Source organism: Rosa chinensis, chromosome 4 (genome assembly GCF_002994745.2).
Source record: "Rosa chinensis cultivar Old Blush chromosome 4, RchiOBHm-V2, whole genome shotgun sequence".
NCBI lineage: Eukaryota > Viridiplantae > Streptophyta > Magnoliopsida > Rosales > Rosaceae > Rosa > Rosa chinensis.
The window spans coordinates 6,920,847-6,934,268 of record NC_037091.1 but is presented as its reverse complement, the minus strand read 5'-3'; the positions used below and the strand labels follow the sequence as shown (position 1 = coordinate 6,934,268).

The following is a 13,422-nucleotide window of genomic DNA, read 5'->3' as shown; positions in this document are numbered from 1 at the left end:
ATGTAATACTGCCCTATGTACTATTACTGATACTCAAATACATCCAAAACTCTTTCCTTCTGAAATTTGAACCTTAAGTATAGAAAATATGTATCGAAATGTAGATACTGATATTTTGGTTTTTGAGATTGATTGGAAAGAATTAAGTTAAGCTATCTTCAAAATGATTGATTACCAAAATTTTCCAATTTATCAAAACAAAAAGCTTTTTTCTTTCTTTGTTTTGTTAATTAAAGTATCTGTTGTAGCTTTTGAATATCTACAGAAGCCAAAGCTTTTTCGCACTGTGAAATCAAGAGAACAAAGGAAGACCACAATATTTGTTATATAGCATATAGTTAACAAAGCATTGTTTGTATTAAATAGTGGAAATACAGTGCCACAGGTTATAACTTTAATTCATTTTTAAGTTGAACTTTTCTTTGTCTTTCTCTTTATAATAAGTTCTTCATTAGATTATCAACTGAGGACTATGACTTTGACAATGCTTTTGGGGTTCTCTGCCGTATATGCAGGTTTTAAGTTCTGATTTTTAGTGAAGATGCTACTAAGGTAAAGACATACTAATTTCTCTATTTTCATCCTTTTTCCTTTTTTTTGTCCCTAATTCATTTTGAATTTTGATTTTTTGTTAGCTGATTTCGATATTTTTTGTTATATGTTTTATTTCTCAACTATTTTTTTGTTATTACCTTTTCTACAGCTTCCTCTGCCATATCCCAAAGTCGGATATCTTATTGTACCACCAGTACGGAAACCAATTGCATGTCATAGTGATTGGCTATGACCACAATTTATTTTGAACAATGAAGGACTTCAACATGTAATTTTTTATATTGATTCATAATTCTTCACTTACTTAGACTGTGTCATAAGAAGAGAAAAATTACGTGCACGCCTAAACCCTATCTAAATCCCTTCAGCAGGTCACCAAAGGTGACGAAAAGCAAGCAGAAGATCAAGAGATACAACTATGAAAGTTAATATTCCAGATATATGTTCTGTTACAGTTTGCCACCAAATATGAAATCAATAAAATTTATGTAAGGTTTCTCCCTTGATTGATAAAATGATTAATCACTGCAGCTATTGGTATCTGTTATTATACTTTTGATAACATTGCAAACTTACACCAGAAATTGTCCCTCTCTCTTTCTCTCTCTCTGTTCAGTATTTTCTCTTTCTTTCTGGGCTTTGTGCTCTAAATTTGAGTTTGTTTTCTAATTGGGTCTTTGATTTTTATAGGGGGTACCAAATTTCTTGCCGCAGTTTATCGACCCAAAGCAGGGACAAAGAAGAATGAAAATCCTGAAAAAGCTTGCATTGAGGTTATTTGGAAGCCTAAAACAAGCCAGAGTGGTCAGTTTCTGCAACTATATTTGTGTTTTGTGGTAAGTTGCATACAATAGCTAAGTTTGCTCACTAACTTTGGTGAGTTATGTTATTGCTATCTAAGTTTTGCTAGATTTTTTGTGCATGATATAGGAAAAACATAAAGGGAATATGAGATGATATTGAAAAGGACCTTGCAAAGCATTTGTATATGGACATCGGACTGTGTTACTTAGAAGGTATGAGTTGCCAAGACATGGAACTCTGTTTTAGTTTTAAGCCTTGGCATGGAAATGCTTCTCCCAATTCAAACTTATGTATTAAAGACAAATAAGCAAGATACTACTGTAGTTTCTCCAACCCATAAGATTATTGATTCTGCATCAGAATATTATGCGTTTTGAAAAAAGAAATGACGAAGGAAAGCCCACATTACACTGATGGGGTTCACTCTTCTCTCTTCGATTACTGATTCAGTGCAGCACAATAGAACAGCTTCAAGTCTGAGATTATTTGAGGATCTCTACTTACAGAGGTTGCTCTCTAGGTTAGTCAAGTAACTAAATCTATGTTTTAGTTGAATTTGTGATCTTCTTTCTCACATCAAATGAATTTCCTTTCTAACATTCAATCATTTTCAAAGACAAGTTTTTCTTTTCTTTGTTTCTCCTTACTATTTCTTTTTTTCTTTATCTAACTTTAGCGACTGAAAATTTGATCCAACTGTAAATATTAGCACTGAATTGATTCAGTAGCATGTGTTTTTTTATTAATGTTGACACTATTTTACAAGTTTGTTGACTACTCAGCATTTGATGACCATGGTTTCTACTGTCTTTGGCACAGTCAACAAATGCCTTGGTTATCTCTAAGCAGACCATTCTACTTCGTGTAGAGGTAGTGAGTAGCGCTCATGTCTTTGTATAACAACAAGGCAAACTGCTAATTTTCAAGCCAACATCCATCATCAAACGGTTCTCATTATTGTCTTTCATCTATTGCTTTATTAGACAATACATACCAAGTTTGATTTGAAGTTATTGATTCCACTGAGAAATTCGTGTAACATGTTTAAAGGATGATTAAATGAAGGTGTACAATAGAAACATTCTGCTATGTAATTTTATCCCAGTAACATATAATAGTAATTCCCGCAGCAAAGCGCGGGCAAATGTTACTAGCATATACTAAAGGTCATGCACTATTTATTTTACTGTTCATAGGGGGGAGGGGGGGGGGTGAGAAATGACGCTTTTGTCCTCTGTTTTCCCTCAACTTACGGTGTTGCCATCGTCCTACAAATATATGTTTTCAGTTGTTCGGGAAGCCTCTACTTACACCGACCTCAACCTTCTACTGTATCTCTTTGTTAGGGAAGCATCTGTTTACACCGACCTCTACTGTTACACCCAAATACCCAAATCGTTGATCCTAATCGTGCCACTACTGATTCCTCCGTGTTTTCTACAGCCATATAAACGACATTGAGAGAGTTAGGTTCATTGCTTTTCATATGTGAATTTGGATTTGCTTTCTTTCTTTCTGCTCATAATCTCCTCTAATTTCAGGTACCCAATACAATTTCTTTAGGAATTCACTCATTGTGGCCCTATACTATTAGTTCTGAACAAGCGAACTCATCTCCGGGTTTGTTTTGGCTTGTTCAGTGGATTGTCCCTCCACAATTTCTCATTCTCTCTGATCTTATTCCCTGACCGACAATGAGAAGCAGAAAGAAAGCAGTCGAGAGAAAAAGAGAGAGAGAGGGTACGTATCGGTGCAACCCAGCTACAACCGATTGTTACATCAATGTTTTCCTCCATGATCGAGAGATAGAGTCGTCGTTTGGAGGAGTTTTTGATGGTGCAACCCAGGTATTATTGCAAGCTCTTTCTCACCAATTTCTTTTTTGGGGTTTTTATAATTTTTTGATTTTTTTTTTTTTGGCATCAGAATGAGCTTTGCTGCTTGCGATTTGCGAATTTGGATTTTGATCAAGGTAATTGTGGTCAAATCATCGATGCTTTGCTTTTGTTCCTTTTCTCCAGTTGCTTTTGATTAGGGTAATTAGGTGGGCGGGTTCTGGGTTTTTACTTGATGCATGTTATTTTTTTGTGCAGGAATAGATTCGGCAAAGAAGACCTCATTTGGTAAGTGTTCTTGCTGTCTAGACTTTTGTTGAATTTAACATGAGAATTGTTAGAGAAATCATGCTCAAGTTTAAATCTTTAGAAATTTTTTGATAAGGTTTCTTTTTCTTAGAACTCTAGAGGATTAATTTCTTTGAAGTTGTAAGTTTTCAACTTTTTAGTACAATTTTAAAGCCATGGCCACAGTAGAGTAGAAAACTGAAATGAGTTGGTCTGCTGGTGTGAGATTATATGATGTTGAGGAACTCTTCTTATGCTTAAAGATGGTATATGAAACAGGGTTATTGCTCTATGGGTTTGACGATCTCACAAATCAATCTTTACCTTTGAAGTATTTTAATTAAATTAAGTCTGGATTTTCTAGAGTTATCTGTATGGGATTTTGTATCTATTCAGAAAAGAATCATAAGCACTTACTAATCCAATTCATAGAAGCTTTTGAAGCTTACTGCACCTTTGTTTTGTTCAGTTTCCATTTCTTTGAAAATACATTGACTACAAATGAATCTGTAACTTGATGACTCCATCTGTGTTTGTTTGTCTAAATTCTGTGCTGCAATGTATAGATCTTCACAACCGCGACCATGTGCTTAAGAAGTGTATACTGATACTCATTCTTGATTTGATTTTCTGAGTTCTGCTAATCTTTGGCAATGTAGAAGAATTGAAATAGAGAAAGACCTGCAGTGTATGAATTTGGTGATTATTCAACATTTGGAGGTCCAACATATCCATGTTTTATTACTGATTTAGAAATCAATTTGCTGTCTTTGAATCTATTTGACAGTTAATCTTAATTCATAACCAATAGAGAAATTGGACTTATTACAAATTTAAATGGTTTGTTTTTGTATCTGGGACTAATTTAGCTTATGCTTTATCTACTGTTTGGCTAACTTTGAAGAATCAATTTTTATCAATTTTGATGAGATTTGATTAAATGGATCAAATATTTTTGTATGTTTGATGTGGTTATTAGTTCATGATCATCGCGAAACAAGTAGCATATTGTTTTCTTTGTTGTTTGAATATAGCAGTACGTATGTCCTTCTTAAGGGAGAGCACATATAAGTTTAATATATTTGGGGGTAGGGGGCTTGGGATTTTAACACTACCAGTTGAGAACTGAATGTGGTAACAGCGATGGGTAGGGTGCTTATAGCAGTTGAGTATGGATATTTTGTATGCCTAATGTTTTTGATAGAATTCTTTTCTCTTATGGAATTTGATCCATAACGTGGATGATCATATGCTTTTCAAAGCTGTTGCCCTTTATTGAAACTCCATTGTGATACTTATATATGCGGTCATTATATCCTCATTATATGTTTAAGAGTGTTATGGTAATCTGAAAAACTACAAAAGTAGCTTTTGAGTGTTTGGACATTATTTTTTTATTGTTTATCTGTATCTGTTTCAAATTGCATTTTTTTGTGCACATAGTACACACACATAATAGCTTGGTTGTGGACCCAATTCTGTTGTTAATTCTTAGAGATATATGTATGATCATTGATCAAATGTAATTTACCATTGCATATTTTGCTTTCTGCGGAAAGGAACATTGGCCAAAACTGGAAAGAAGCTGTTCTGTCACAAAAAAAATTATTTGTTTATTATTATTATTTTTTTTGGTGGAGAATTAAATGTAGTATGGTGGTGCTATGCACCCATATGGCAGGATGTATGGAAGTCTGGATTTTGAATATATGAATTCTATAGTATGTTCACCACTTCACCTGATGGCTTTCATAAGTTTGGAAGATCTTTCTTCATGAATATAAGATAATTTATCGAATAAGGGTTTCCACAGAGTGGTTGATTGCAGTGTAGTTTATAATATTAATGCTCTATCATGTTTGTGAGAGATAGTGACCACAAAAAGTTTCACGAAAAGAGTAGGTTCGTGTCTGCTGTATGTGATTTTTTCATTGCTAAGTTTAGCATTATGGTTTGTTTTTGGTTAATCTCTTTAAGCTAAAGGATGGAATTTTTTATTTGTAATTCAGATCAGTTATTAACATATTACATTGTGTAATCTTAATCTGCAGTGGGGTTATGGAATGGGCGGTAGGAGAGGATCAAGAGCATATTGGAGGTACAGGTCATACTAGAGATGTCTATGAATTTGTATTAGATCTTTTGTAATGTTAAGAGAGTGCCATGCAGGGTTATTTGATTGTGTAAGATTAAGGATCCTATCCTTGGGTTACTTCCTTAATTATATATTTCTTCATGTTCAAAACTTCTTCATTTCAAACAATTCCAATTGTTATTAAAATATAAGAGTATATCAAAATTGTAATGTAGATCAATATTTTCACAACTATATTACACATTTTAGTCTTTATTTTTATTTTTTATTTTTATCAAAAATAACCTAACAAGAATGCATTATTATAATTGGATCGATTGACAATAAAACCTGCAGTAGCGCGCGGGCACCTTTTTCTAGTTTAATATAAAAGCAAAAGCGCGCCAGATTTCCTTCTTATGTTTTTGCCCGCTTCCCCAAATCTCCAAAAATCTCCGCTGTATTTCCAAAACCCACATGGATACAGAACACGTGGCTGATCGGTACAAGGTCCCGTCAGTTATCGGTGAGGCCATCAATTCCGATCATGAAATTCCGACGGCCGTGACGGTTAAGCGGACAAACACGAGCTCCAGGGCTCGCATTTCGACTCTTATCAAGCAACAGTGCATTGAGGAATTTGATGAAGTTGCGGAAAGTCGAAGGACATTGATTCCGGAGCCGAAGGCCAAGAGGGTAAAGGAGGAAGTTCCTGATTGTGAAGTGGTGTCGGTGCAACAGGTGAGACCTCAAAATTTGGAGGATGGCGATTTCAAGATTGAGCCGGATTGGTTCTTGGTGGGAAGCACATTGGTTACTGCGGTTTCGACTAGTAAAGGCATGAAATTGTTGGACAATGAGATTGTTCATCTCTCTTTTCCTTCCTCAAATTCCAGCTACAAAACCCAATGGATTGTTCCTTTCTAGACGAAAAGATCAGGAGAGGTATATCTGTGTTTTCTGTTTGCCTAAGTTTCTTTTTGAGCTGTTGAGTCAAACAAAGTTACATTTTTTCGATTTAGTTTAAGTTAGGATGTCAAAGAATGATGTGGTGTGTGCAATGGTTGGATTTTGTAGATTGGTCAGTTTCCAATGGAATGGGCAAAATGTGTTGTTCCTCTTGTGAATTCGGTTAAGGTTAAAGTTCTTGGGCGGTTTAATGGTGCGCCGAAATTCCTATCTATGATGCAAGAGGTCATATTGTCTTTGAGGTATAGTTTCAACTTTCAACCCATTTGTGGTCATGCATTTCTTGGACAGATCAACTGTGTTTGGTACTAACTGAAACCCAATTGTGATTTATTTCAGTTTTTATGTTCATCATTCAATTTCCGCTGCTGTTGAGGTGTCTTCATGTAAGCGAGAGGATTCGTATCCTTTTCTCACCTTGTTCAAATTACTGAAACTCCAACCATATCAGAAGGTATTATCTAATTCTGTTGTGTTGATATCAGCACTCTAGATAATATATAAAACTGGCCGACAAACTCTACTTATGGTTGGCCTTTGTTGTATTAATATTGTGCTTTTGCTTCTACTTTGTGTTGCTATACCTGTATTGTTCAATTGCATTTGTCTAAGTTGCTAAAAAAGGATAGTTTCTGCTGATTCTCTCAGATGGTTGCCAAGCCGAATTATAACTTCATCGCACACATCTTTTTCTTGTGTTTTAATTACCAGTATAAATTCTTCTACCAAATGAGTAGTTTGACTAGGCTTGATTATATGTTTGTAAACTACATGTCAAATTCAAACATGACTGAGTTTGACCTTGTGTGTTTCTCTGTTTTATAGCTGTGTGCATGTTTGAATCTGCATACTCATAAACTACCATAACAATATATCAACCTGAGAATGACATAGACTTGCATGAGTTACTAAAACTTTTCTTTTAGTAACACATAAACTACCATAACAATATATCAACCTGAGAATGACATAGACTTGCATGAGTTACTAAAACAAAAATGTATGTGATCAAAACAGTGTGATCTGGATGAAGCTGTCAAACAAAGAAGGGGTAGCCAACAGTATACATTAGAAAACAGAGATGAAGAAGCCATTTCAGAGTCTTCTCTGAATAACATTGCTAGTGCTGCAGATGCTTGTAACTTGAAGGTAGGCACTTCAATGCTTTTACTTATCATCTGAGAATTCAGATATGCAAATATTGTTTTGCAAGTCATAAATATCCTGTTGTCTGACCTTGTCTCTGTCTCTCGTTCTCTCTCTCTCTCTCTCTCTCTCTCTCTCTCTCTCTCTCTCTCTCATTTCTTTAGGAGATGGAAACCCCAAGTACTCTCTATTGTAATCTGAGGCCATACCAGAAACAAGCTCTCCATTGGATGTCAGAATTTGAGAAGGGGATTGATGTCGAGAAGTCAGCACCAACTCTTCATCCTTGCTGGAAGGCCTATCGTATATGTGATGAGTATGCAGTTTAAAATAACGCTTTTTCCTATTTCTCTTCTAATCTGTGGCAACACATACCACAAGCCCATATGATCAAATCAAATGGACTCAAGTGTCTAACCATTCTAAACATACTACTTGTCAGGAGGGCTTCTTTCATCTATGTGAACATGTTCTCAGGGGAGGCAACAACACACTTACCAACTGCAACACAAACGCCAAGAGGAGGAGTGCATCTCTTTATCACCCTTCTATTTCTGATTCCCTTTAGTTTGTTGTCGTGCATTGTTAGCTTACCTTATTGTTCTTTTTGGGTTGGGAGGGTTATTATCATCCACATTTTTTCTCTAATCTCTCAAGTATCTGTACAGATTCTAGCAGATGCAATGGGACTGGGGAAGACTGTGATGACAATTGCTCTAATACTTGCAAGACCAAGGAGAGGAAACTCTGATAGTATTGAAATTACAAAGAAGAGAAAGATAGATCAAGATACAATGACAACATTAAAGCCAAAGGGAGGCACTCTTGTTGTCTGTCCTAGCGTACTCAAGTGGAAGGTGAGTCCTTTTCTTGTATTGTTTTGATCATTTATTTTATATTTAGACAACAATTTGGTTTTCTTTTTTCTTTTATTTTTTTTATTGTGCCAGCAAAAGCTGAAGAACTGTTTCATATCTGTAGGTCATGTTGATGTACTGATAGCTTGAGTTGTAATTTCACATATGGTATAATATCCTCTACTTTGCAAGTTCTTATCAACTCTTTTAATAATTCCAGGATGCGCTTGAAACCCCCCATTCAGAGTCGAAAAGTATTTCTACTTTGGTCCATGTTTGGGGGAGAACCATCAGCCCCGTGGTGATTTCAGAACAAGATGTGGTCTTGACTGACTATGATTTTCTGACTTACGATTATTATTTGGTAAGAAACTAAGAATCATTTACAACCATCTGGTTAAGCCAATCTTAAGAACTTTAGTTTGGTAAGAACCACCAAACCACTATTTATTTTGGTTGGACACTTATATCTTTGTTGCACTGGACTTCACTTATGATGCAGTATCGCGAGAACAGTGTCTTACACCAGGTTGACTGGTATAGGGTGGTGCTCGATGATGCTGATACTCTTGGATCGTCAGGGGCAAAAGAAGCTGCTAAGGCTGCTTCTATGTTGTCCTCTCATTGCCGATGGTGGTTGACAGGAACCCCTCTTAAGGTCTGCCTTTTGTTCCTGTACTCGATAAAGATGCAAGGACAGAGGATAAGTGAAGCATATATGAGTTTTAACAGTATATTTCATCATTTGCTTGGTCACTTCTTGGAGAAATTTAATTTCTTGCTTAGAATTAGGAGAGGGGCTATTCATTCAATGTGAGATTACTGACAACATCCAGCGGTGATCAATTGCTGCAGATTGATTTGGAAGACATCTACAGCCTCTTATGTTTCTTGCATGTTGAGCCATGGAGCAACTGGGCATGGTATGACGAACTATTAAACTTTATGATTTATAAATTGTTGTTGTTGTTTTTAATTTTTTCTTTCTATTGTATCTATAGGAACTGTTACTTCAATTAGGGAACCTGTACTTATGAGATATCTAATGTACTTTTACCTATATATAGCTGGAAGAAATTAATTCAGACGCCTTATGAAAATGGTGATCCAAGAGGATTGAGATTGATAAAGGACATTTTGAGGCCATTGATGTTAAGAAGAACAAAGGAGGCAAAGGAGAAAGATGGAAGGTAGCATACTTGGTTCTTTTGAACAATTCTTTCTCCACAAACATGTATGTGACATTAATCTTCGTGTTGACTTTTAACTTGGTGCATATAATTTTCAGCCCCATATTCATACTTCCTCCTGACGTTGAAACTATTGAATGTCATCAGTCTGAAGCTGAACAAGAGTTCTATGATGCCCTTTTTAAGAGATCAAAAGTAAGTTGTGTTTTAACAAAACTGCAATTGATGAATTGGTAATTTTCATTGCTTCCTCGGTACTGGCCATCTTTCATCCATGGTTCTTGCAAAATTTACAGGTTCAGTTTGACCAGTTTGTGGCACAAGGCAAGGTTCTTCACAACTATGCACATGCCCTTGGGCTATTGCTTCGTTTAAGGCAGTGTTGCAACCACCCATTTTTTGTTTCGAGGTGGAAATGGTTTTTCAGTTGTGTCTAGATAATTGAATATTACTGCGTTTTTCCTTTTCAATATATGATTCTGTTTCTAAGAACCTTTGGATTGAAATATGCAGTCCGCATGATTCACAAAACTCTGCAGACTTGGACAAGCCTGCTAGAAGATTCCTTGAAACCCATCATGATTCTCCAAGTTCAGATCAGATTCTCCCCACCCAATCACATGTAGGAGAGGTTGTTGAGGGTATCCATCGGTTGAAAATACTGTGTGTCCCATATGCTTTGATTGCACATATGATCCTGTACTTACACCATGTGGACATAAGATGTGCAGGAAGTGTCTGTTCTTGAGGTGGGAGAGACAAAAATGATGGCACCCCCTTGGTCGTTTTGGCATTAATCAATGCCAGGTATGTTGGGAATGGATGGATAAAACTGAGCTCAAAACTTGCACATTAGAAAACTGTTTCCAGGTTGGAGTTGAGGAAAACTGGAAGGAGTCTTCTAAGGTTTCAAAGCTCTTGAAAATCTTGGAACAAATTCTTCAGTCAGGTTCTGATGAAAAGTGCATCATTTTCAGTCAGTGGGCCGTCATTTTTGGATCTCTTGGAGATCTCTATGAAGAGAAGAAATATCGTGTTTCAGAGGATTGATGACAATCTGTCGGAGGATAAGAGGGATAGGGTTTTGAAGGACTTCAGCCTTTACCGCACCAAAGATAAACAGGTAAGCAGCAATAGTTTCATTTTCTCATTCTTGGTTGTTGCAGTTTGCAGTAATCTTTTTGCTAGTTAATTTCCTGAATTGCATTTCAGGTCTTGTTGATATGTTTAAGAACTGAAGCTGGTTACGATTTTAGTGCAGCGTCTAATATCTTTTTAATGGTACTAATCGTACTATCTTTATGTCTATTATTTGCATATATATGCTTCACTATGATTTTTCTGATATTGAATCTGTTATGTGCATCCTTCTATAGGATCCATGGTGGAATCCACCCGCTGAGGAGAAAATACTAATGAGAATTATACGCAGTAGAAAACATGGAACTGTTGTTAGAAGATTTATTGTCAAGGTGAGCTAATAGTCTTGCAACTCTTGTAGCTTTTGCTTATTAAGGAACTTTGGTTAATCAATGCAAAATGAATTCTATTTTTGGTAATCTCATCTCCTTAAGTCCAGTAAGTTTTGTATTAAGGGATTGATTAGGACATGTTAATGACATTAAAATTGGACAGGACACATTGGAGGAACGCATGCAACAGCTTCAGTCTAGAAAGCAGCAAATGAGTGTGGAAGTTGTCCCTGTTGAGAAAGATCGATCGGCCAGAATTGAGGACCTCAAAATGATTTTCAGATGAATTATCCATATATATAGGACATAAGTTGGAAACAACTAGTCACACTATGGGCTCTTTATGCAACTTTAGATCCCCCAGTTTTGTAAATCTTGCGCTCAGCAATACCAATTTTCTTTATTTAACGGATTCGTGACAGAATTTGATTTGTAAGGGGTCTGACGGTGTGTTTTAATATGTTTGGGTATGTTATTGATCACTCGTGAAAGTTTAGTACTTTTCTAATTCGAGAGCCTCTCTCTCTAAACTTAGAGAAAGAAACCAGATCTAGAACTATAGCTCTCTCCCCCTTCTCTCTTCCCCAGATTGTGATCCCTCTGGATCTTGATCAGTGGCTTGAGAGTTTTTTTTTGGGGGGGGGGCTCTGTCTTGCACTCACTTCATCTCTGTTGATTCTCTCACACCCTCTATGGTGGCTTTACATCCTCTGTGGTGGCTTTATACCCCCTTTGTGGTGATTTCCTGACTTATGTTCAGATTTAGAGGACTTTGTTCCTTCCTTCTTTGTCAAACATCCTAGAAAATTTTCAAATCCACAAACCTCCATGATTCCCCTCACCCATTTCCTCACATAAACTCCCCTCCAACTACCAAAGACTTGTTCCTTGAAGATTCTTATGGCTACCTCTTAAAAGTGAGAAACACTTACCTAGAGGTGTATGAGTGCTCACGCATGGGTGTTTCACCCCCCATTCACCATTGGATTTTTTCTTTGCTATTGGCTTCTGTCCCATTTTGGTGGCGTCGGTTTCTTCCCGGTTTGAGTTTCTCTGGTGGAGAAGAGAGTGTTAGTGTGTGGGTTTGGCTCCAATTTATCATCTCATTACCTTGGTTCCGATTGGATTTGTATTTTGGGATTGTTTTGGCAACGGTTATTCGGATTTTATCTCCTCGATATGCCACTTTTCCCTACCTTTTTACTCCGGGCAGCGGCGGCACGATGGCTTGGGTGGCGGCTGTTGTATTGTAGGAGATGATGTTTTTCTTAATTTTTAGGGTTACACTCTTTTGCCCTACCTATGTGGATTTGGGTTGAGTAGTAATTTTCCTTGTTAGGTTTACTTGTAATTGGGCCTTGTTTGGGCTCTTTCCATTGGGTTCTTCCCCTTTGGTTTTTAATGAATGATTTCATTGACCAAAAAAAAAAAAAAACAATAAAGGTCATTTAGTTGAGAAATCCTTTTGTTTTGTCAGTACCCCAATCATAATTTAATAAAACTGTATTATTAGTAAAATACGTAACGCGCATAACATGAAAAAAGTATGCACGTGTATTATTTGGACGAGTTCATCTAATAATTTGTTGAAAAGTTTAACAAAGTACTTTTTGTTGAGAATATATACATCCCACATGGGAAAAATGGGACCTTGCCTATGGGTTTATAAGGGTTTGGGCCACTCCATCCATTGCCAATTGGTTTTGGATGTGAACTCTAAATTACTTTATCATGGTATCGGAGCGGGTCTCTCTCCAATTGCTTCGTCATCATGGACCTGGATATGGGTTCATTCATTAATTGATTCACCAATCTCCTCTCCAATCATGGACCTTGTTTAGGTTCATTAAATTGGTCATCGGAAGTTTCCGATTGGATTATTGCCAAGTGTCCGATGTGGGCCTTGGATTGTTATGTGATTAGTCAAGTCTCTAATGTGGGACTTGTGACCCGATTTCCAATGTGGAATCGGGTTTGTCAATTAATTCCACGTGCATACCTAGAGCTAGGTTGCACGTGATGGGGCGTGTTGGAGAGGAAAGATCCCACATTGGAAAAGTGACAAATAAAATACAACTTATAAGTGGGTGGATCTCACCCAATTGTACCGAGGCCTTTTGTGATTAAAACCCAACACCTATCGGGTGGTTAAGTTGGGACAGTATCGGTATAATGGTGGGTCACAAGCCACACTTGTCGCTGTTTAACAATAACTTTGTTTAACACAAAAGT

The 13,422-nt window shown here is 36.6% G+C and overlaps 1 long non-coding RNA gene and 1 pseudogene across 1 annotated transcript; both read left to right on the top strand.

Moving 5' to 3' along the window:
* The first annotated feature begins 442 nt into the window (after positions 1-442).
* LOC112196102 lies at positions 443-1,958 on the top strand. Its single transcript, XR_002934930.2, has 5 exons — positions 443-552; positions 704-823; positions 924-1,043; positions 1,246-1,359; positions 1,486-1,958. It is a non-coding gene; the product is annotated as an uncharacterized LOC112196102 (long non-coding RNA).
* Positions 1,959-5,998: 4,040 nt separating this feature from the next.
* Positions 5,999-11,611, top strand: LOC112196098 (annotated as a pseudogene).
* The last annotated feature ends 1,811 nt before the right edge of the window (positions 11,612-13,422 follow it).